We start from the raw sequence: 24,778 nt of genomic DNA on the forward strand, positions 1-24,778 counted from the left end.
ATTTATTTTCATCACCAATTATCATAGAACAGTTTCTCAAGCAGTTTGTGATGCATTTTGGAAACAGGAGATGAGCCCCTGCTGTAATGCGCCCCCTGGCTTGAGAAACCCGTTCTCAAAGACTTACTTTTAGTCATTATTTAGGTAGCACACATGTTCTGAATGGTTTCGGCAGAATTAAAATGAGCCATTTTAATCTAGATTTAAAAAATTTATCTACGCCCACCTCTAATATATATATATATATATATATATATATATATATATATATATATATATATATATATATATATATATATATATATTAGGGGTGGAGCCGAACCCGAAAACGGTATTCAAATACACACAAATAGCATATTTTTTACAAATACTTATTTCAAACAAATACTTGAAAAACTATTTGTATTCTGGAAACAAAGTTTAATGTATTTTATTATATATAAAAACTTAATATCAGAAAGTTGCATTTCCTCATATGACTGCAGCACATGCCCGCATGAGTAGGCTCGGCTGAGTAAAAAAAAAAAAGACTTGACTTCATCACTATTTTAGTTGAATATATTTTTGTACCTTACCTGGGTTCTGGAGACAGTTTTGGGATGCAGGAAGGGAAGTTTGATCAGGAGCTGCATTATTGACGTCTGCAGTCAGGTGCTCTCATGTTTGTTCTGTTTATGTAGCTCTATTAGTGTGGTAATTTAGACAACAGGCTGTTCACAGAGTAACGTTAACGTTTGGTTAAAAAGGTTAAAATAATGCTTGCGTAGTTGTGTCGAATTGTATGCACTTGTGGGAGTTATATGGTTCATTTAAATACTCTGTCTTTTGCAGACAGCAATAGGCTATAGGCTAGTTAACTTTAGCATAGCTTCTCGTCACTCATTAACTTAACTTAGTTGAAACTCGTCACATGGATTTGGGCAACCAAATAGAAAAAAGTGTGGCTACTGCAGAGCCATCTCTTGGTCCTGCATGTCAAAAAAACTTGCTCAAGTTGGCATGAGCTCCTTCTGAAGATACAGAGGGTAGGCAAATATCTCCCCCCTGTACATATTTAGGGCTTTCGGTAGGAACCCATGGTGACACACTGCATCCTTCATCTCTTCTTCATCCAGTTTGGAAGCCCTCCTTGATGTTTCCCTTGCTGCTGTCCACATGGAGTCCCCACATGTGCCTTTTCCCTGTGTCTATAAAACATAATAAACAAAACCATCAAATGAAACTCATGTTGTTAATATATTGCATTTATTCTCTCAAATTAAATAAAATCAAGGTTGGACTTATACTGTATAGTTGTTTTTGTGACTTAAACGTACAGTTCTCACTGCTTTTAGAATGGTGTCGTCAAATCTAGACAGCACTGTCTTCAGCCACAAAGAGCCCCTCGAAAAAGCAGGAGCCTCAGAGCTGAGAAAGAAAGAAAAACAAAATATGCAATAAATCTGTAAAGTATATAAAACGCATGACTAAAGTGATTAAGAATATACCTTGTCTCTCGGCGAAAGCAATATAGTTTTCTATTTCCATCTGCTGAAACAGCCAACATTTCAGGCATGCAGGCTGGGCAGGTGAAAGGTGCACTACAGCAGAGCTGGTCTTCCTCAAATGAAGCATATGGATATTCTAAGAAGCTGCACTGTAGTGTATCGCCGTTAATTTGTCCAGTCTGGAAGAGATGTCGAATTAGTTAAATACAACATGTGATGTGATGCTCTATCTGACTAGTAAGTAAAAATTCTGAAAATTCGCAATTTAGCCACATAGACTCCTATTCCTCCCACATAAATATCAGTAATGCATACCTAGCTAACCACATAGAGACTGTGTCTGTTCCTCGTATTATTAGATCAAGAAACAAACGTACTGTGTGCTCCAGAAATAATCTAATAAGAATTAAACCAGAAAAACCACTAAAAAGTGAAAATACAAATTTCATGAAGCTTGGTCTCCTAAACATCAGGTCACTAGCACCTAAAGCACTTATCATAAATGAAATAATAACAGATAACAATCTTAATGCACTCTGTCTCACTGAAACCTGGCTGAAACAAAATGACTATATTAGTTTAAATGAGGCAACTCCTCCAGGATTCTTATATAAGCATGAGGCTCATCAAACTGGTCGTGGTGGTGGAGTCGCGTCAATCTTTAGTGATATTCTTAATGTTAATCAGAGAAACGGACTTATATTTAGCTCCTTTGAAGTACTAGCGCTTAATGTTGTCCTTCCAAACACTATGCAAAAACCTATGTTATCTCTCACTCTAATCACCATATATAGACCCCCAGGACCCTATGTCAATTTTCTAAAAGAGTTTTCTGATTTTATCTCTGACTTACTAGTTAAAACTGATAAAATACTAATTGTAGGAGACTTTACATCCACATAGATGACGCTAACGACACATTAGGGCTCGCGTTTATGGACTTGCTGGTCTCACTAGGAATAAACCAAAATGTTATTGGTCCAACCCATCGCCTAAAGCATACACTAGATCTAATTCTGTCTTATGGAATTGAGGTCATTGATGTAGACATTATACCACAAAGTGATGATATGATGATATTACAGACCACTACCTCTTACTATATAAGCTGCGTTTACCTGAAATTAGCAGATCCGCTCCAATATATCGCCCTAGTAGAACTATTGTTCCATCCACTAAAGATGAATTTATAAATAACTTACCTGATCTTTTTTCTACTTCGAAATGCACCCGCAAACACAAATGACCTTGATGTAGTAACCAGCAGTATGGATGCCATCTTTACTAGCACTCTAAATACTGTGGCACCCATCAAACTAAAAAAAGCTAGAGAGAATAAAACTACACCGTGGTATAATAGTCAAACCCGCGCTCTCAAAACAGCAACCCGTGCCCTGGAACGTAAATGGAAAAAAACTAATTTAGAAGTATTTAGAATTGCATACAAAGACAGTATGTCCAGCTATAGGAGGGCTTTAAAATCTGCCAGGGCTGAGCACCTCCGCAAACTGATAGAAAATAATCATAACAATCCTAGATTCTTATTTAACACCATTGCTAAATTAACAAATAATCGGTCATCTTTGGAACAAAACGTTCCACCGCAAATTAGTAGTGATGACTTCATGAATTTTTTCAGTGATAAAATAGAAGGCTTTAGACAGAAAATAGGAGATATTAAACGTTCTGCACCGCCTTATACTTCAGATCCAGTAAACACGTCTCTGAATCTAAATAACCTACAGTGCTTTAAAATCATAAAACAGGAAGAGCTAGACAAAATTATAAATAGCTCTAAATCAGCTACGTGTATATTGGACCCAATTCCAACAAAGTTACTGAAAGAATTGCTACCTGCTACCTGAACCTCTTCTTAACATTATCAACTCTTCTTTATCTTTAGGCCATGTTCCAAATCCTTACAAGTTAGCTGTTATTAAACCTATTACTAAGAAACCACAACTGGAACCCAGCAACTTAGCTAATTATAGGCCTATTTCAAATCTTCCATTTATATCTAAAATACTAGAAAAAGTTGTTTCTGCTCAATTATGCTCCTTTCTGCAGACCAACAATGTTTTTGAAGTGTTTCAGTCAGGTTTCAGAGCTCATCACAGTACAGAAACTGCATTAGTGAAAATAACCAACGATTTACTCTTAGCTGCTGACCAAGGGTGCATCTCGCTATTAGTTCTACTCGATCTTAGTGCAGCATTTGACACCATTGACCATGATATCCTTATTAATCGCTTAAAGTCTACAGGTGTCCAGGGACATGCCCTACAATGGTTTAAGTCATACTTATCTGACCGTTACCAGTTTGTGAATATCAATGGACAGCCTTCACAAATCAGCCCAGTAAAATACAGGGTGCCTCAAGGATCAGTTTTAGGCCCTTTGCTGTTTACAATATACATGCTACCCCTGGGAGACATTATTAGAAGACATGGGATCAGCTTTCACTGCTATGCAGATGATACTCAATTATATATTTCAACTAAACCTGACGAGACGTCTAAACTGTCCAAGCTAACTGAGTGTATTAAAGATGTTAAAGACTGGATGACCAACAATTATCTTCTCTTAAACTCAGACAAAACAGAATTATTACTTATTGGGCCTAAATCCTGTACACAGCAGATCTCACAACTCGACCTACAATTAGAGGGATACAAAGTTAGCGTTAGCTCTACTATAAAAGATCTGGGTGTCATATTAGACAGCAATTTAACTTTTAAAAATCATATTTCCCATGTCACAAAAACTGCTTTCTTTCATCTGAGAAATATGGCTAAGTTACGAAGTATGCTATCCATCTCAGATGCAGAAAAGCTAGTCCATGCTTTTATGACTTCTAGGCTGGACTACTGTAATGCACTGTTTGCTGGCTGCCCAGCATCCTCTATTCTCTATCAGACGAGTCTTCGCTGAGGCCAGCTTCCAGCCTCCGCCACTGAGACTGCAGCTCTGCACAAGACGTTTGGCCAGCGGAGAAATTAAAATGGTCGTGCCCAACTGAGCCTGGTTTCTCTCAAGGTTTTTTTTCTTCACTTCCGCCATTAGTGAAGTTTTTTTTCCCTCTCCGCTGTCGCCACTGGCTTGCATGGTTCGGGATCTGTAGAGCTGCGCATCGTTGGATTTGCCCTTTAATATTTGGACTCTCAATAGTGATTATTAAACCACACTGAACTGAGCTCAACTGAACTGAACTTAAACACTACAAACTGAACTATACTGTTCCTATTTACTGTGACCTTTTTTATGTGAAGCTGCTTTGACACAATCAACATTGTATAAGCGCTATACAAATAAAGGTGATTTGAATTGAATTGAATTGAAAGCTACTGTTGGGGCTGAACAAAGAATGTAATAATAAAAAACTCATAAATTTACATTTTATGTAAAAAAAACAAAAACACATTGTTGTGAAGCTATGAATGGAATATGGACCTTTTTAATGTTTTGTCTGAAGTGTAATCTGGATAAATAAGTGAATTGTATGAATTTTGAACAGTGTAATAAAAGAAAAAAAAATGGCAATGCCTGATCTCATCTGAACTCGGAAGCAAAGCAGGGTTGGACCTGGTTAGTACTTGGATGGGAGACCGCCTGGGAATACCAGGTGCTGTAAGCTTTTTGAATTCCTTCATTTGGCAAAAAAATTAATAAATACATTTATTTTTTTTAAAAAGAGGTAAACTATTGAGGGGCCAAGGGCATTGTTTCTGTCGGTGCTGTTTCAAGGCAAGCTGAGCGGCGCTCGGCTCCTGGTGCTGCGCCTATTTTTAAATAGCCAACTCTTGACTGCTGCTCTCGCTTACGGCCATACCACCCTGGCAATGCCTGATCTTATCTGAACTCGGAAGCAAAGCAGGGATGGACCTGGTTAGTACTTGGATGGGAGACCGCCTGGGAATACCAGGTGCTGTAAGCTTTTTGAATTCCTTCAAGGAGGAGGACCATGGTAGCATCAAATTGCTGTCTCAGCGTAAAGTATCGGAACTACTCACTGATTGGTGTGATTGAAAACGGTCTCATTCAGTTCACTGCTTTGAAGCAAGGAGAGAAGAAAGAGGTTGCACCGATATTTGGACTCGGATCACTGGATTCAAAGTCCAGAGTGCTAACCATTACACCATGGAAACAAGACCCTTCTTATAGGCTATCTAATGCTCGGAAACTGGTGTTGAAACAGGCCTCTGTGAAAGCCAAGCTGTCCCTCAAAGCAAAAAACAACTGCAAGGGCTCGTCCAGTAAATGAAACTGGGACCTCTCACACCCGAAGCAAGAATCATACCCCTAGACCAACGAGCCAATAAAAAGCAGCAAGTTTACATGGCCACACTATCTGCTGACAAACCGGCATTCTCTGAAAATGGCCTCTGTCTAAAACCTCAACGCCCTCATAAAACATGAGACAACTGTACGGGCTCACCCGGAATTTATACCTGGGAGCTCCCGTGGCACGAGCGAGAATCATTCTCCTAGAACAGCAAGCCACTGTGCAGGGAAGGTTTTATGTGGTGATACCATCTGCTGACAAACTGGAATTCTTCGAAAGAAGATTTTATGAAAGCCATAACGCCCCCCTGTAAAACACAAGACAGCTGCAAGGGCTCATCCGGGATTTGAACCCAGGACCTCTCGGACCCAAAGCAAGAATCATACCCCTAGACCAACGAGCCACTAACAGTGAAGCTTTCACATGGCATCAGAAGCAGTGCATGGTTGGAAATCTTTATGTAACAATTGAGTCACAACATACCTTCAAAATCTCATGCGTTGAAGCAGGGTTTGTGCGTGAATTCTCCCACCCAAAACCAGACTCGCAGCCCCAGACCAACAAGTTGAGTCACTCGTTTACTTGAAATTTTTTGTTGTCCAGCTGTTTCAGTGAGTAAATTGATCTCATCAGTTTCACAGATTTATGCTGCATGGCAAAACCACACATCATGTTACATAGGTGATTGCTGAAGGAGGACCGTGGTAGCATCAAATAGATGTCTCAGCGTATGGTATCGGAACTACTCACTGATTGGTGTGATTGAAAATGGTCTCATTCATTTCACTGATTTAAAGCAAGAAGCAAAGGCAGAGGTTCCACCGAGATTTGAACTCGGATCACTGGATTCAAAGTCCAGAGTGCTAACCATTACACCATGGAACCAAGACACTTCTTACAGGCTATCTAATGCTCAGAAACTGGTTATGAAACAGGCCTCTGTGAAATCCAAGCTGCCCCTCAAAACAAAAATCAACCGCAAGGGCTCGTCCAGGATTTTAACCCGGGACCTCTCACACCCTAAGTGAGAATCATACACCTAGACCAACTAGCCACTAAAACATGAAGTTTTCACATGGCATCAGAAGCAGTGCATGGTTGGAAATCTTTATGTAACAATTGAGTCAGTACATACCTTCAAAATCTCATGCATTAAAGCAGGGCTTGTGCGTGAATTTTCCCACCCAAAACTAGACTCGCAGCCCCAGACCGACAAGTTGAGTCACTCGTTTACTTATAAATTTTTGTTGTCCAGCTGTTTCAGTGAGTAAATTGATCTCATCAGCTTCACAGATTTATGCTGCATGGCAAAACCGCACATAACATTACATAAGTGATTGCTGAAGGAGGATTGTGATAGCATCAAACAGCTATCTCAGCGTATAGTATCAGAACTACTCACTGATTGGTGTGATTGAAAATGGTCTCATTCAGTTCACTGATTTGAAGCAAGAAGGAAGAGGTTCCACCGATATTTGGACTCGGATCACTGGATTCAAAGTCCAGAGTGCTAAGCATTACACCATGGAAACAAGACCCTTCTTATAGGCTATCTAATGCTCGGAAACTGGCGTTGAAACAGGCCTCTGTGAAAGCCAAGCTGTCCCTCAAAGCAAAAAACAACTGCAAGGGCTCGTCCAGTAAATGAAACAGGGACCTCTCACACCCAAAGCAAGAATCATACCCCTAGACCAACGAGCCAATAAAAAGCAGCAAGTTTACATGGCAACACTATCTGCTGACTAACCGGCATTCTCTGAAAACGGCCTCTGTCTAAAACCTCAACGCCCTCATAAAACATGAGACAACTGTACGGGCTCACCCGGAATTTATACCTGGGAGCTCTCATGGCACGAGCGAGAATCATTCTCCTAGAACAGCAAGCCACTGTGCAGGGAAGGTTTTATGTGGCGATACTATCTGCTGACAAACTGGAATTCTTCGAAAGAAGATTTTATGAAAGCCATAATGCCCCCCTGTAAAACACAAGACGGCTGCAAGGGCTCGTCCGGGATTTGAACCCCGGACCTCTCGCACCCAAAGTGAGAATCATACCCCTAGACCAACGAGCCACTAAAACGCAAAGGTTTCACATGGCATCAGAAGCAGTGCATGGTTGGAAATCTTTATGTAACAATTGAGTCACAACATACCTTCAAAATCTCATGCATTGAAGCAGGGTTTGTGCGTGAATTCTCCCACCCAAAACCAGACTCGCAGCCCCAGACCGACAAGTTGAGTCACTCGTCTACTTATAAATTTTTGTTGTCCAGCTGTTTCAGTGAGTAAATTGATCTCATCAGTTTCACAGATTTATGCTGCATGGCAAAACCACACATAATGTTACATAAGTGATTGCTGAAGGAGGACCGTGGGAGCATCAAATAGCTATCTAAGTGTATAGTATCAGAACTACTCACTGATTGGTGTGATTGAAAATGGTCTCATTCATTTCACTGATTTAAAGCAAGAAGAGAAGGAAGAGGTTGCACAGAGATTTGAACTCGAATCCCTGGATTCAAAGTCCAGAGTGCTAACCATTACACCATGGAACCAAGACACGTCTTAAAGGCTATCTAATGCTCAGAAACTGGTATTGAAACAGGCCTCTGTGAAATCCAAGCTGTTCCTCAAAACAAAAATCAACTGCAAGAGCTCGTCCAGGATTTTAACCCGGGACCTCTCACACCCTAAGTAAGAATCATACACCTAGACCAACTAGCCACTTAAACATGAAGTTTTCACATGGCATCAGAAGCAGTGCATGGTTGGAAATCTTTATGTAACAATTGAGTCAGTACATACCTTCAAAATCTCATGCGTTGAAGCAGGGCTTGTGCGTGAATTTTCCCAACCAATACCAGACTCGCAGCCCCAGACCGACAAGTTGAGTCACTCGTTTACTTATATATTTTTGTTTTCCAGCTGTTTCAGTGAGTAAATTGATCTCATCAGTTTCACAGATTTATGCTGCGTGGCAAAACCACACATAACGTTACATAAGTGATTGCTGAAGGAGGATCGTGATAGCATCAAACAGCTATCTCAGCGTATAGTATCAGAACTACTCACTGATTGGTGTGATTGAAAATGGTCTCATTCAGTTCACTGATTTAAAGCAAGGAGAGAAGGAAGAGCTTCCACCGATATTTGGACTTGGATCACTGGATTCAAAGTCCAGAGTTCTAACCATTACACCATGGAACCAAGACACCGCTTACAGGCTATCTAATGCTCAGAAACTGGTGTTGAAACAGGCCTCTGTGAAATCCAAGCTGTCCCTCAAAACAAAAATCAACCGCAAGGGCTCGTCCAGGATTTTAACCCTGGACCTCTCACACCCTAAGCGAGAATCATACACCTAGACTAACTAGCCACTAAAACATGAAGTTTTCACATGGCATCAGAGGCAGTGCATGGTTGGAAATCTTTATGTAACAATTGAGTCAGTACATACCTTCAAAATCTCATGCGTTGAAGCAGGGCTTGTGCGTGAATTCTCCCACCCAAAACCAGACTCGCAGCCCCAGACCGACAAGTTGAGTCACTCGTTTACTTAAAAATTTTTGTTGTCCAGCTGTTTCAGTGAGTAAATTGATCTCATCAGTTTCACAGATTTATGCTGCATGGCAAAACCACACATCATGTTACATAAGTGATTGCTGAAGGAGGACCGTGGTAGCATCAAATAGATGTCTCAGCGTATAATATCGGAACTACTCACTGATTGGTGTGATTGAAAATGGTCTCATTCATTTCGCTGATTTAAAGCAAAAGGTTCCACAGAGATTTGAACTCAGATCCCTGGATTCAAAGTCCAGAGTGCTAACCATTACACCATGGAACCAAGACACTTCTTAAAGGCTATCTAATGCTCAGAAACTGGTATTGAAACAGGCCTCTGTGAAATCCAAGCTGTCCCTCAAAACAAAAATCAACTGCAAGGGCTCGTCCAGGATTTTAACCCGGGACCTCTCACACCCGAAGCAAGAATCATACACCTAGACCAACTAGCCACTTAAACATGAAGTTTTCACATGGCATCAGAAGCAGTGCATGGTTGGAAATCTTTATGTAACAATTGATTCAGTACATACCTTCAAAATCTCATGCGTTGAAGCAGGGTTTGTGCGTGAATTCTCCCACCCAAAACGAGACTCGCAGACCCAGACCGACAAGTTGAGTCACTCGTTTACTTATAAATTTTTGTTGTCCAGCTGTTTCAGTGAGTAAATTGATCTCATCAGTTTCACAGATTTATGCTGCATAGCAAAACCACACATTATGTTACATAAGTGATTGCTGAAGGAGGACCGTGGGAGCATCAAATAGCTATCTCAGCGTATAGTATCGGAACTACTCACTGATTGGTGTGATAGACAATGGTCTCATTCGTTTCACTGATTTAAAGCAAGAAGCAAAGGCGGAGGTTCCACTGAGATTTGAACTCGGATCTCTGGATTCAAAGTCCAGAGTGCTAAGCATTACACCATGGAAACAAGACCGTTCTTATAGGCTATCTAATGCTCGGAAACTGGCGTTAAAGCAGGCCTCTGTGAAAGCCAAGCTGTCCCTCAAAGCAAAAAAACAACTGCAAGGGCTCGTCCAGTAAATGAAACTGGGACCTCTCACACCCGAAGCAAGAATCATACCCCTAGACCAACGAGCCAATAAAAAGCAGCAAGTTTACATGGCAACACTATCTGCTGACTAACCGACATTCTCTGAAAACGGCCTCTGTCTAAAACCTCAACGCCCTCATAAAACATGAGACAACTGTACGGGCTCACCCGGAATTTATACCTGGGAGCTCTCGTGGCACGAGCGAGAATCATTCTCCTAGAACAGCAAGCCACTGTGCAGGGAAGGTTTTATGTGGTGATACTATCTGCTGACAAACTGGAATTCTTCGAAAGAAGATTTTATGAAAGCCATAATGCCCCCCTGTAAAACACAAGACAGCTGCAAGGGCTCGTCCAGGATTTTAACCCGGGACCTCTCACACCCTAAGCAAGAATCATACACCTAGACCAACTAGCCACTTAAACATGAAGTTTTCACATGGCATCAGAAGCAGTGCATGGTTGGAAATCTTTATGTAACAATTGAGTCACAACATACCTTCAAAATCTCATGCGTTGAAGCAGGGTTTGTGCGTGAATTCTCCCACCCAAAACGAGACTCGCAGCCCCAGACCGACAAGTTGAGTCACTCGTTTACTTATAAATTTTTGTTGTCCAGCTGTTTCAGTGAGTAAATTGATCTCATCAGTTTCACAGATTTATGCTGCATAGCAAAACCACACATTATGTTACATAAGTGATTGCTGAAGGAGGACCGTGGGAGCATCAAATAGCTATCTCAGCGTATAGTATCGGAACTACTCACTGATTGGTGTAATTGAAAATGGTCTCATTCATTTCACTGATTTAAAGCAAGAAGCAAAGGCGGAGGTTCCACCGAGATTTGAACTCGGATCACTGGATTCAAAGTCCAGAGTGCTAACCATTACACCATGGAACCAAGACTCTTCTTACAGGCTATCTAATGCTCGGAAACTGGCGTTGAAACAGGCCTCTGTGAAATCCAAGCTGTCCCTCAAAACAAAAATCAACTGCAAGGGCTCGTCCAGGATTTTAACCCGGGACCTCTCACACCCTAAGCAAGAATCATACACCTAGACCAACTAGCCACTAAAACATGAAGTTTTCACATGGCATCAGAAGCAGTGCATGGTTGGAAATCTTTATGTAACAATTGAGTCAGTACATACCTTCAAAATCTCATGCGTTGAAGCAGGGCTTGTGCGTGAATTCTCCCACCCAAAACCAGACTCGCAGCCCCAGACCGACAAGTTGAGTCACTCGTTTACTTATAAATTTTTGTTGTCCAGCTGTTTCAGTGAGTAAATTGATCTCATCAGTTTCACAGATTTTTGCTGCATGGCAAAACCACACATAACGTTACATAAGTGATTGCTGAAGGAAGATCGTGATAGCATCAAACAGCTATCTCAGCGTATAGTATCAGAACTACTCACTGATTGGTGTGATTGAAAATGGTCTCATTCATTTCACTGATTTAAAGCAAGAAGCAAAGGAAGAGGTTCCACCGAGATTTGAACTTGGATCACTGGATTCAAAGTCCAGAGTGCTAACCATTACACCATGGAACCAAGACTCTTCTTACAGGCTATCTAATGCTCGGAAACTGGCGTTGAAACAGGCCTCTGTGAAATCCAAGCTGTCCCTCAAAACAAAAATCAACTGCAAGGGCTCGTCCAGGATTTTAACCCGGGACCTCTCACACCCTAAGCAAGAATCATACACCTAGACCAACTAGCCACTAAAACATGAAGTTTTCACATGGCATCAGAAGCAGTGCATGGTTGGAAATCTTTATGTAACAATTGTGTCAGTACATACCTTCAAAATCTCATGCGTTGAAGCAGGGCTTGTGCGTGAATTCTCCCACCCAAAACCAGACTCGCAGCCCCAGACCGACAAGTTGAGTCACTCGTTTACTTATAAATTTTTGTTGTCCAGCTGTTTCAGTGAGTAAATTGATCTCATCAGTTTCACAGATTTTTGCTGCATGGCAAAACCACACATAACGTTACATAAGTTTTTTAGATTAGATTAGATTCAACTTTATTGTCATTACACATGTACAAGTACAAGGCAACGAAATGCAGTTTAGGTCTAACCAGCAGTGCAATAGCAGCAAGTGCAGGATATAGGTATAAGTTATAAAGTGCAGTTATAGAAAAACTATGGTAGTATTTACAGATGGATGTACTATCAACATTATATACAGGTTGTATTAGCTATGAACAGATTTACAATAAATGAATATATGTACAGGATGCTATTAATAGCAGAAGTGTGCAGATAGATAAACATAATTACAAATGTCCATGTGCAGTGGGTATGTACAGTTCAGATAAATGAATCAGTGCAATGAATATGTGCAAATGTTAAATAGTGCAGTGATTGTGAGGAGTATAAGTTAGAGGAGTGTGGGGGGTGTATTGGAGGGGCAAAAGAGTCAGTGAGGGGCAGAGTTCAAAAGGAAGACAGCTCTGGGGAAAAAGCTGTTCCTCAGTCTGCTGGTTTTTGTCCGGGGGAGCCTGAAGCGCCTGCCGGAAGGCAGGAGAGAAAACAGTCTGTGAGCAGGGTGAGAGGTGTCCTTAAGAATACTGCGTGCTCGGCGCAGACAGTGTTTCTTCTGGATGTCCTCTATGGCTGGCAGTGTAGTCCCTGTGATGCGTTGGGCAGTTTTCACCACCCGCTGCAGTGCCTTACGCTCAGCAACAGAGCAGCTTCCATACCAGACTGTGACGCAGTTGGTCAGGATGCTTTCTATTGTGCATCGGTAGAAGTTCACCAAGACGGCTGATGAAAGCTGGTTCTTCTTAAGTTGCCTCAAGAAGAATAGGCGCTGGTGAGCCTTCTTGACCAGGCTGGAGGTGTTGGTGGTCCAGGAAAGGTCCTTAGAGATGTGGGTACCCAGGAACTTGAAGGATGAGACAGGCTCAACGGCCATCCCGTTAATGTGGATGGGATCATGCGAGCCTGTTCGTCCCTTCCTGAAGTCCACAATGAGCTCCTTGGTCTTATTGGTGTTAAGGAGCAGATTATTGTCGGTGCACCAAGTGGCCAGATGCTGTATCTCCTCTCTGTAGGCAGTCTCATCATTATTGCTGATTAGACCAATAACTGTGGTGTCATCTGCAAATTTGATGATGGTGTTGGATCTGTTCACAGGCCTACAGTCTATGGTAAAAAGGGAGTAGAGGAAGGGGCTCAGCACGCAGCCCTGTGGTACACCAGTGTTGAGTGTGACGGTGGTGGAGCAGATGTGGCCTGATCTAACATTCTGAGGTCTGTTAGTCAGAAAGTCCATAACCCAGTTGCAGAGAGACGTGTTGATATCCAGGTCTCTGAGTTTGATCAGTAACTTAGAGGGTATGACAGTGTTGAATGCTGAGCTGAAGTCAACAAACAGCATTCGTGCATAAGTGTTTTTATTGTCCAGGTGTGTGAGGACAGAGTGCAGTGCTATGGAGACGGCATCTTCTGTGCTCCTGTTGCCACGGTAGGCAAACTGATGTGGGTCCAGTGTGGATGGCAGAGAGTCTTTCAGATGTGCCAGGACCAACCGCTCGAAGCACTTCATGATGATGGGTGTGAGTGCTACAGGGCGGTAGTCATTCAGGCATGTTGGGCTGGAGTGTTTGGGCACTGGCACAATAGAGGTGGTTTTAAAGCTTGTTGGCACAGTTGCTAGGTTAAGCGACAGGTTGAAAATGTCTGTGAATACCCCAGCGAGCTGTTCTGCACATGCTTTGAGGACGCGTCCAGGAATACCGTCTGGTCCAGCAGCCTTACGCACATTGATCCGACTCAGTGCGGTGTAGACTTCTGAGGAGGTGAGTGTGATAGGTGAGTGGTCGGTTGAGGTAGTGTTCCTGGTGTAGGGTTCTGTATTGTCTCTTTCAAAGCGGGCATAAAAGTCATTTAGCTCGTTCAGGAAGGAGACATTTGTGGCTGTGGAGGTGGACTGGCTGGGTTTGTAGTTGCTGATGGCCTGGATGCCCTGCCACATGCGCCGAGGATCAGAGTTGGAAAAGTGTTCCTCTAGCTTTAGCTTGTAGCAGTGCTTGGCCTTTTTGATGCCCCTCTTCAGATTAGCCCTGGAAGTGCTGTAGGCCTGTGCATCCCCTGATCTGAAGGCAGTGTTGCGTGCCTTCAGCAGGAGGCGCACCTCCTTGTTCATCCATGGCTTTTGATTTGGGTATGTGGTGATCTGTTTCTGGGTTGTAACACTGTCTATGGTGGTGTTGATATATTCCAGAACAGAGGAAGTGTAACTGTCAATGTCTGTGTGAGAGCCACATGTGGCCTGGGAAGCAAACATACTCCAGTCTGTGTGTTCAAACCTGTCCTGGAGTGTGGAGTCCACCCCCGCTGGCCACACTTTGATGGTCCTTACTGATGGCTTCACACGGTTGACGATGGGTGAGTACTTGGGGGTGAGAAACAGACAAAGGTGGTCTGATTGACCCAAGTGGGGGAGGGGGGTCACAGCATATGCTTCAGCCATGTTTGTGTAAACTTGGTCTAAAGTTTTGTTTCCCCTTGTGTGGCAGAAAATGTTCTGATGGAATTTGGGGAGCACTGTCTTTAAGTTTGAGTGATTAAAATCCCCCGCAACAATAAAAGCAGCCTCCGGGTGAGCAGTCTGTTGTTTGCTGATGGCTGCATGAAGTTCATTCATAGCGAGCTTGGCATCAGCGTCGGGAGGGATATAAGCAGCAGTTATTATGGTGGAGGTGAACTCCCGTGGCAGATAAAACGGTCTACATTTAACCATTAGAAATTCCAGGTTAACAGAGCAATGTCTCCCAACGACGACAGAGTTTGTGCACCAAGCTTTGTTAATATAAATGCATAATCCTCCGCCTCTGGTCTTACCGGAGTCATCCGCCGTTCTGTCTGCTCGGAATGTTTGATGCTCCGTTAGCGATATAGCGTTGTCTGGTATCCCGCTGTTTAGCCATGTTTCTGTGAAAATCATGACATTACAGTTCCATAATCTTTTGCTGTGGTTGATGCGCAGTCGAATCTCATCCATTTTGTTCACCAGTGACCGTACATTGGCGAGAAAGATGCTGGGTAAAGAGAGCCGGTGTGGTGTTCGCTTTAGCTTAGCTCTTAGCCCGCCGCGCTTCCCCCGCCGCGCTTCCCCCGTCTTTGTTACGTTCTCTGCGCCGCCTCCGCCGCGCTTCCCCCGTCTTTGTTTACGTTCTCTGCGCCGCCTCCGAGCACTTCCGCCCGGCTGGGCAGGGCTCTTCGGCCCGGGTGTTCTGGCGATCTCAGGGATGAGTCGAAGATTGTTAATAAAACTGTCCGGAATGCACAATCCAATATCCAAAATGTCCTGTCGGGTGTACGATGTAAAGGCACTGCTGTTCTGCACGAACAGACCCGAAATGAGCAGGAATAATACTGCAAAATTGCAGAAACTGGAGAGACACTGAGCCTCGCGAACCGAACGCGCCGCCATCTCGTCTCATGTCTGAGTGATTGCTGAAGGAGGATCGTGATAGCATCAAACAGCTATCTCAGCGTATAGTATCAGAACTACTCACTGATTGGTGTGATTGAAAATGATCTCATTCATTTCACTGATTTAAAGCAAGAAGCAAAGGAAGAGGTTCCACCGAGATTTGAACTCGGATCACTGGATTCAAAGTCCAGAGGGCTAACCATTACACCATGGAACCAAGACACTTCTTACAGGCTATCTAATGCTCGGAAACTGGCGTTGAAACAGGCCTCTGTGAAAGCCAAGCTGTCCCTCAAAGCAAAAAACAACTGCAAGGGCTCGTCCAGTAAATGAAACTGGGACCTCTCACAGCCGAAGCAAGAATCAAACCCCTAGACCAACGCGCCAATAAAAAGCAGCAAGTTTACATGGCAACACTATCTGCTGACAAACCGGCATTCTCGGAAAATGGCCTCTGTCTAAAACCTCAACGCCCTCATAAAACATGAGACAACTGTACGGGCTCACCCGGAATTTGAACCTGGGAGCTCTCGTGGCACGAGCGAGTATCATTCTCCTAGAACAGCAAGCCACTGTGCAGGGAAGGTTTTATGTGGTGATACTATCTGCTGACAAACTGGAATTCTTCGAAAGAAGATTTTATGAAAGCCATAACGCCCCCCTGTAAAACACAAGACAGCTACAAGGGCTCGTCCGGGATTTGAACCCGGGACCTCTCGCACCCAAAGCGAGAATCATACCCCTAGACCAACGAGCCACTAAGCCTTGAAGCTTTCACATGGCATCAGAAGCAGTGCATGGTTGGAAATCTTTATGTAACAATTGAGTCAGTACATACCTTCAAAATCTCATGCGTTGAAGCAGGGCTTGTGCGTGAATTCTCCCACCCAAAACCAGACTCGCAGCCCCAGACCGACAAGTTGAGTCACTCGTTTACTTATAAATTTTTGTTGTCCAGCTGTTTCAGTGAGTAAATTGATCTAATCAGTTTCACAGATTTATGCTGCATGGCAAAACCACACATAACGTTACATAAGTGATTGCTGAAGGAGGATCATGATAGCATCAAATAGCTATCTCAGCGTATAGTATCGGAACTACTCACTGATTGGTGTGATAGAAAATGGTCTCATTCGTTTCACTGATTTAAAGCAAGAAGCAAAGGCGGAGGTTCCACTGAGATTTGAACTCGGATCTCTGGATTCAAAGTCCAGAGTGCTAAGCATTACACCATGGAAACAAGACCGTTCTTATAGGCTATCTAATGCTCGGAAACTGGCGTTGAAGCAGGCCTCTGTGAAAGCCAAGCTGTCCCTCAAAGCAAAAAAACAACTGCAAGGGCTCGTCCAGTAAATGAAACTGGGACCTCTCACACCCGAAGCAAGAATCATACCCCTAGACCAACGAGCCAATAAAAAGCAGCAAGTTTACATGGCAACACTATCTGCTGACTAACCGACATTCTCTGAAAACGGCCTCTGTCTAAAACCTCAACGCCCTCATAAAACATGAGACAACTGTACGGGCTCACCCGGAATTTATACCTGGGAGCTCTCGTGGCACGAGCGAGAATCATTCTCCTAGAACAGCAAGCCACTGTGCAGGGAAGGTTTTATGTGGTGATACTATCTGCTGACAAACTGGAATTCTTCGAAAGAAGATTTTATGAAAGCCATAATGCCCCCCTGTAAAACACAAGACAGCTGCAAGGGCTCGTCCAGGATTTTAACCCGGGACCTCTCACACCCTAAGCAAGAATCATACACCTAGACCAACTAGCCACTTAAACATGAAGTTTTCACATGGCATCAGAAGCAGTGCATGGTTGGAAATCTTTATGTAACAATTGAGTCACAACATACCTTCAAAATCTCATGCGTTGAAGCAGGGTTTGTGCGTGAATTCTCCCACCCAAAACGAGACTCGCAGCCCCAGACCGACAAGTTGAGTCACTCGTTTACTTATAAATTTTTGTTGTCCAGCTGTTTCAGTGAGTAAATTGATCTCATCAGTTTCACAGATTTATGCTGCATAGCAAAACCACACATTATGTTACATAAGTGATTGCTGAAGGAGGATCATGATAGCATCAAATAGCTATCTCAGCGTATAGTATCGGAACTACTCACTGATTGGTGTGATAGAAAATGGTCTCATTCGTTTCACTGATTTAAAGCAAGAAGCAAAGGCGGAGGTTCCACTGAGATTTGAACTCGGATCTCTGGATTCAAAGTCCAGAGTGCTAAGCATTACACCATGGAAACAAGACCGTTCTTATAGGCTATCTAATGCTCGGAAACTGGCGTTGAAGCAGGCCTCTGTGAAAGCCAAGCTGTCCCTCAAAGCAAAAAAACAACTGCAAGGGCTCGTCCAGTAAATGAAACTGGGACCTCTCACACCCGAAGCAAGAATCATACCCCTAGACCAACGAGCCAATAAAAAGCAGCAAGTTTACATGGCAACACTATCTGCTGACTAACCGACATTCTCTGAAAACGGCCTCTGTCTAAAACCTCAACGCCCTCATAAAACATGAGACAACTGTACGGGCTCACCCGGAATTTATACCTGGGAGCTCTCGTGGCACGAGCGAGAATCATTCTCCTAGAACAGCAAGCCACTGTGCAGGGAAGGTTTTATGTGGTGATACTATCTGCTGACAAACTGGAATTCTTCGAAAGAAGATTTTATGAAAGCCATAATGCCCCCCTGTAAAACACAAGACAGCTGCAAGGGCTCGTCCAGGATTTTAACCCGGGACCTCTCACACCCTAAGCAAGAATCATACACCTAGACCAACTAGCCACTTAAACATGAAGTTTTCACATGGCATCAGAAGCAGTGCATGGTTGGAAATCTTTATGTAACAATTGAGTCACAACATACCTTCAAAATCTCATGCGTTGAAGCAGGGTTTGTGCGTGAATTCTCCCACCCAAAACGAGACTCGCAGCCCCAGACCGACAAGTTGAGTCACTCGTTTACTTATAAATTTTTGTTGTCCAGCTGTTTCAGTGAGTAAATTGATCTCATCAGTTTCACAGATTTATGCTGCATAGCAAAACCACACATTATGTTACATAAGTGATTGCTGAAGGAGGACCGTGGGAGCATCAAATAGCTATCTCAGCGTATAGTATCGGAACTACTCACTGATTGGTGTAATTGAAAATGGTCTCATTCATTTCACTGATTTAAAGCAAGAAGCAAAGGCGGAGGTTCCACCGAGATTTGAACTCGGATCACTGGATTCAAAGTCCAGAGTGCTAACCATTACACCATGGAACCAAGACTCTTCTTACAGGCTATCTAATGCTCGGAAACTGGCGTTGAAACAGGCCTCTGTGAAATCCAAGCTGTCCCTCAAAACAAAAATCAACTGCAAGGGCTCGTCCAGGATTTTAACCCGGGACCTCTCACACCCTAAGCAAGAATCATACACCTAGACCAACTAGCCACTAAAACATGAAGTTTTCACATGGCATCAGAAGCAGTGCATGGTTGGAAATCTTTATGTAACAATTGAGTCAGTACATACCTTCAAAATCTCATGCGTTGAAGCAGGGCTTGTGCGTGAATTCTCCCACCCAAAACCAGACTCGCAGCCCCAGACCGACAAGTTGAGTCACTCGTTTACTTATAAATTTTTGTTGTCCAGCTGTTTCAGTGAGTAAATTGATCTCATCAGTTTCACAGATTTTTGCTGCATGGCAAAACCACACATAACGTTACATAAGTGATTGCTGAAGGAAGATCGTGATAGCATCAAACAGCTATCTCAGCGTATAGTATCAGAACTACTCACTGATTGGTGTGATTGAAAATGGTCTCATTCATTTCACTGATTTAAAGCAAGAAGCAAAGGAAGAGGTTCCACCGAGATTTGAACTTGGATCACTGGATTCAAAGTCCAGAGTGCTAACCATTACACCATGGAACCAAGACTCTTCTTACAGGCTATCTAATGCTCGGAAACTGGCGTTGAAACAGGCCTCTGTGAAATCCAAGCTGTCCCTCAAAACAAAAATCAACTGCAAGGGCTCGTCCAGGATTTTAACCCGGGACCTCTCACACCCTAAGCAAGAATCATACACCTAGACCAACTAGCCACTAAAACATGAAGTTTTCACATGGCATCAGAAGCAGTGCATGGTTGGAAATCTTTATGTAACAATTGTGTCAGTACATACCTTCAAAATCTCATGCGTTGAAGCAGGGCTTGTGCGTGAATTCTCCCACCCAAAACCAGACTCGCAGCCCCAGACCGACAAGTTGAGTCACTCGTTTACTTATAAATTTTTGTTGTCCAGCTGTTTCAGTGAGTAAATTGATCTCATCAGTTTCACAGATTTTTGCTGCATGGCAAAACCACACATAACGTTACATAAGTTTTTTAGATTAGATTAGATTCAACTTTATTGTCATTACACATGTACAAGTACAAGGCAACGAAATGCAGTTTAGGTCTAACCAGCAGTGCAATAGCAGCAAGTGCAGGATATAGGTATAAGTTATAAAGTGCAGTTATAGAAAAACTATGGTAGTATTTACAGATGGATGTACTATCAACATTATATACAGGTTGTATTAGCTATGAACAGATTTACAATAAATGAATATATGTACAGGATGCTATTAATAGCAGAAGTGTGCAGATAGATAAACATAATTACAAATGTCCATGTGCAGTGGGTATGTACAGTTCAGATAAATGAATCAGTGCAATGAATATGTGCAAATGTTAAATAGTGCAGTGATTGTGAGGAGTATAAGTTAGAGGAGTGTGGGGGGTGTATTGGAGGGGCAAAAGAGTCAGTGAGGGGCAGAGTTCAAAAGGAAGACAGCTCTGGGGAAAAAGCTGTTCCTCAGTCTGCTGGTTTTTGTCCGGGGGAGCCTGAAGCGCCTGCCGGAAGGCAGGAGAGAAAACAGTCTGTGAGCAGGGTGAGAGGTGTCCTTAAGAATACTGCGTGCTCGGCGCAGACAGTGTTTCTTCTGGATGTCCTCTATGGCTGGCAGTGTAGTCCCTGTGATGCGTTGGGCAGTTTTCACCACCCGCTGCAGTGCCTTACGCTCAGCAACAGAGCAGCTTCCATACCAGACTGTGACGCAGTTGGTCAGGATGCTTTCTATTGTGCATCGGTAGAAGTTCACCAAGACGGCTGATGAAAGCTGGTTCTTCTTAAGTTGCCTCAAGAAGAATAGGCGCTGGTGAGCCTTCTTGACCAGGCTGGAGGTGTTGGTGGTCCAGGAAAGGTCCTTAGAGATGTGGGTACCCAGGAACTTGAAGGATGAGACAGGCTCAACGGCCATCCCGTTAATGTGGATGGGATCATGCGAGCCTGTTCGTCCCTTCCTGAAGTCCACAATGAGCTCCTTGGTCTTATTGGTGTTAAGGAGCAGATTATTGTCGGTGCACCAAGTGGCCAGATGCTGTATCTCCTCTCTGTAGGCAGTCTCATCATTATTGCTGATTAGACCAATAACTGTGGTGTCATCTGCAAATTTGATGATGGTGTTGGATCTGTTCACAGGCCTACAGTCTATGGTAAAAAGGGAGTAGAGGAAGGGGCTCAGCACGCAGCCCTGTGGTACACCAGTGTTGAGTGTGACGGTGGTGGAGCAGATGTGGCCTGATCTAACATTCTGAGGTCTGTTAGTCAGAAAGTCCATAACCCAGTTGCAGAGAGACGTGTTGATATCCAGGTCTCTGAGTTTGATCAGTAACTTAGAGGGTATGACAGTGTTGAATGCTGAGCTGAAGTCAACAAACAGCATTCGTGCATAAGTGTTTTTATTGTCCAGGTGTGTGAGGACAGAGTGCAGTGCTATGGAGACGGCATCTTCTGTGCTCCTGTTGCCACGGTAGGCAAACTGATGTGGGTCCAGTGTGGATGGCAGAGAGTCTTTCAGATGTGCCAGGACCAACCGCTCGAAGCACTTCATGATGATGGGTGTGAGTGCTACAGGGCGGTAGTCATTCAGGCATGTTGGGCTGGAGTGTTTGGGCACTGGCACAATAGAGGTGGTTTTAAAGCTTGTTGGCACAGTTGCTAGGTTAAGCGACAGGTTGAAAATGTCTGTGAATACCCCAGCGAGCTGTTCTGCACATGCTTTGAGGACGCGTCCAGGAATACCGTCTGGTCCAGCAGCCTTACGCACATTGATCCGACTCAGTGCGGTGTAGACTTCTGAGGAGGTGAGTGTGATAGGTGAGTGGTCGGTTGAGGTAGTGTTCCTGGTGTAGGGTTCTGTATTGTCTCTTTCAAAGCGGGCATAAAAGTCATTTAGCTCGTTCAGGAAGGAGACATTTGTGGCTGTGGAGGTGGACTGGCTGGGTTTGTAGTTGCTGATGGCCTGGATGCCCTGCCACATGCGCCGAGGATCAGAGTTGGAAAAGTGTTCCTCTAGCTTTAGCTTGTAGTAGTGCTTGGCCTTTTTGATGCCCCTCTTCAGATTAGCCCTGGAAGTGCTGTAGGCCTGTGCATCCCCTGATCTGAAGGCAGTGTTGCGTGCCTTCAGCAGGAGGCGCACCTCCTTGTTCATCCATGGCTTTTGATTTGGGTATGTGGTGATCTGTTTCTGGGTTGTAACACTGTCTATGGTGGTGTTGATATATTCCAGAACAGAGGAAGTGTAACTGTCAATGTCTGTGTGAGAGCCACATGTGGCCTGGGAAGCAAACATACTCCAGTCTGTGTGTTCAAACCTGTCCTGGAGTGTGGAGTCCACCCCCGCTGGCCACACTTTGATGGTCCTTACTGATGGCTTCACACGGTTGACGATGGGTGAGTACTTGGGGGTGAGAAACAGACAAAGGTGGTCTGATTGACCCAAGTGGGGGAGGGGGGTCACAGCATATGCTTCAGCCATGTTGTGTAAACTTGGTCTAAAGTTTTGTTTCCCCTTGTGTGGCAGAAAATGTTCTGATGGAATTTGGGGAGCACTGTCTTTAAGTTTGAGTGATTAAAATCCCCCGCAACAATAAAAGCAGCCTCCGGGTGAGCAGTCTGTTGTTTGCTGATGGCTGCATGAAGTTCATTCATAGCGAGCTTGGCATCAGCGTCGGGAGGGATATAAGCAGCAGTTATTATGGTGGAGGTGAACTCCCGTGGCAGATAAAACGGTCTACATTTAACCATTAGAAATTCCAGGTTAACAGAGCAATGTCTCCCAACGACGACAGAGTTTGTGCACCAAGCTTTGTTAATATAAATGCATAATCCTCCGCCTCTGGTCTTACCGGAGTCATCCGCCGTTCTGTCTGCTCGGAATGTTTGATGCTCCGTTAGCGATATAGCGTTGTCTGGTATCCCGCTGTTTAGCCATGTTTCTGTGAAAATCATGACATTACAGTTCCATAATCTTTTGCTGTGGTTGATGCGCAGTCGAATCTCATCCATTTTGTTCACCAGTGACCGTACATTGGCGAGAAAGATGCTGGGTAAAGAGAGCCGGTGTGGTGTTCGCTTTAGCTTAGCTCTTAGCCCGCCGCGCTTCCCCCGCCGCGCTTCCCCCGTCTTTGTTTACGTTCTCTGCGCCGCCTCCGCCGCGCTTCCCCCGTCTTTGTTTACGTTCTCTGCGCCGCCTCCGAGCACTTCCGCCCGGCTGGGCAGGGCTCTTCGGCCCGGGTGTTCTGGCGATCTCAGGGATGAGTCGAAGATTGTTAATAAAACTGTCCGGAATGCACAATCCAATATCCAAAATGTCCTGTCGGGTGTACGATGTAAAGGCACTGCTGTGCTGCACGAACAGACCCGAAATGAGCAGGAATAATACTGCAAAATTGCAGAAACTGGAGAGACACTGAGCCTCGCGAACCGAACGCGCCGCCATCTCGTCTCATGTCTGAGTGATTGCTGAAGGAGGATCGTGATAGCATCAAACAGCTATCTCAGCGTATAGTATCAGAACTACTCACTGATTGGTGTGATTGAAAATGATCTCATTCATTTCACTGATTTAAAGCAAGAAGCAAAGGAAGAGGTTCCACCGAGATTTGAACTCGGATCACTGGATTCAAAGTCCAGAGGGCTAACCATTACACCATGGAACCAAGACACTTCTTACAGGCTATCTAATGCTCGGAAACTGGCGTTGAAACAGGCCTCTGTGAAAGCCAAGCTGTCCCTCAAAGCAAAAAACAACTGCAAGGGCTCGTCCAGTAAATGAAACTGGGACCTCTCACAGCCGAAGCAAGAATCAAACCCCTAGACCAACGCGCCAATAAAAAGCAGCAAGTTTACATGGCAACACTATCTGCTGACAAACCGGCATTCTCGGAAAATGGCCTCTGTCTAAAACCTCAACGCCCTCATAAAACATGAGACAACTGTACGGGCTCACCCGGAATTTGAACCTGGGAGCTCTCGTGGCACGAGCGAGTATCATTCTCCTAGAACAGCAAGCCACTGTGCATGGAAGGTTTTATGTGGTGATACTATCTGCTGACAAACTGGAATTCTTCGAAAGAAGATTTTATGAAAGCCATAACGCCCCCCTGTAAAACACAAGACAGCTACAAGGGCTCGTCCGGGATTTGAACCCGGGACCTCTCGCACCCAAAGCGAGAATCATACCCCTAGACCAACGAGCCACTAAGCCTTGAAGCTTTCACATGGCATCAGAAGCAGTGCATGGTTGGAAATCTTTATGTAACAATTGAGTCAGTACATACCTTCAAAATCTCATGCGTTGAAGCAGGGCTTGTGCGTGAATTCTCCCACCCAAAACCAGACTCGCAGCCCCAGACCGACAAGTTGAGTCACTCGTTTACTTATAAATTTTTGTTGTCCAGCTGTTTCAGTGAGTAAATTGATCTAATCAGTTTCACAGATTTATGCTGCATGGCAAAACCACACATAACGTTACATAAGTGATTGCTGAAGGAGGATCATGATAGCATCAAACAGCTATCTCAGCGTATAGTATCAGAACTACT

At 43.9% G+C, this 24,778-nt stretch overlaps 11 non-coding genes and 1 pseudogene across 11 annotated transcripts; 1 reads left to right on the forward strand and 11 right to left on the reverse strand.

Annotated features, from left to right (window-relative positions):
- LOC130221893 (zinc finger protein 721-like) overlaps positions 1-24,778 on the reverse strand; it is a 461,849-nt pseudogene that overhangs the window by 338,516 nt on the left and 98,555 nt on the right.
- Positions 5,303-5,421, forward strand: LOC130224004 (5S ribosomal RNA). Its single transcript, XR_008837107.1, has one exon. It is a non-coding gene; the product is annotated as a 5S ribosomal RNA (ribosomal RNA).
- Positions 6,583-6,654, reverse strand: trnaq-uug (transfer RNA glutamine (anticodon UUG)). Its single transcript has one exon. It is a non-coding gene; the product is annotated as a tRNA-Gln (tRNA).
- trnaq-uug (transfer RNA glutamine (anticodon UUG)) lies at positions 9,545-9,616 on the reverse strand. Its single transcript has one exon. It is a non-coding gene; the product is annotated as a tRNA-Gln (tRNA).
- On the reverse strand, positions 11,221-11,292 carry trnaq-uug (transfer RNA glutamine (anticodon UUG)). Its single transcript has one exon. It is a non-coding gene; the product is annotated as a tRNA-Gln (tRNA).
- Positions 11,873-11,944, reverse strand: trnaq-uug (transfer RNA glutamine (anticodon UUG)). Its single transcript has one exon. It is a non-coding gene; the product is annotated as a tRNA-Gln (tRNA).
- Positions 15,986-16,057, reverse strand: trnaq-uug (transfer RNA glutamine (anticodon UUG)). Its single transcript has one exon. It is a non-coding gene; the product is annotated as a tRNA-Gln (tRNA).
- Positions 16,526-16,597, reverse strand: trnap-ugg (transfer RNA proline (anticodon UGG)). The gene has a single exon. It is a non-coding gene; the product is annotated as a tRNA-Pro (tRNA).
- Positions 19,057-19,128, reverse strand: trnaq-uug (transfer RNA glutamine (anticodon UUG)). The gene has a single exon. It is a non-coding gene; the product is annotated as a tRNA-Gln (tRNA).
- On the reverse strand, positions 19,709-19,780 carry trnaq-uug (transfer RNA glutamine (anticodon UUG)). Its single transcript has one exon. It is a non-coding gene; the product is annotated as a tRNA-Gln (tRNA).
- Positions 23,822-23,893, reverse strand: trnaq-uug (transfer RNA glutamine (anticodon UUG)). The gene has a single exon. It is a non-coding gene; the product is annotated as a tRNA-Gln (tRNA).
- On the reverse strand, positions 24,362-24,433 carry trnap-ugg (transfer RNA proline (anticodon UGG)). The gene has a single exon. It is a non-coding gene; the product is annotated as a tRNA-Pro (tRNA).

Source organism: Danio aesculapii, chromosome 4 (genome assembly GCF_903798145.1).
Source record: "Danio aesculapii chromosome 4, fDanAes4.1, whole genome shotgun sequence".
In the NCBI taxonomy this organism is placed as follows: Eukaryota; Metazoa; Chordata; class Actinopteri; order Cypriniformes; family Danionidae; genus Danio; species Danio aesculapii.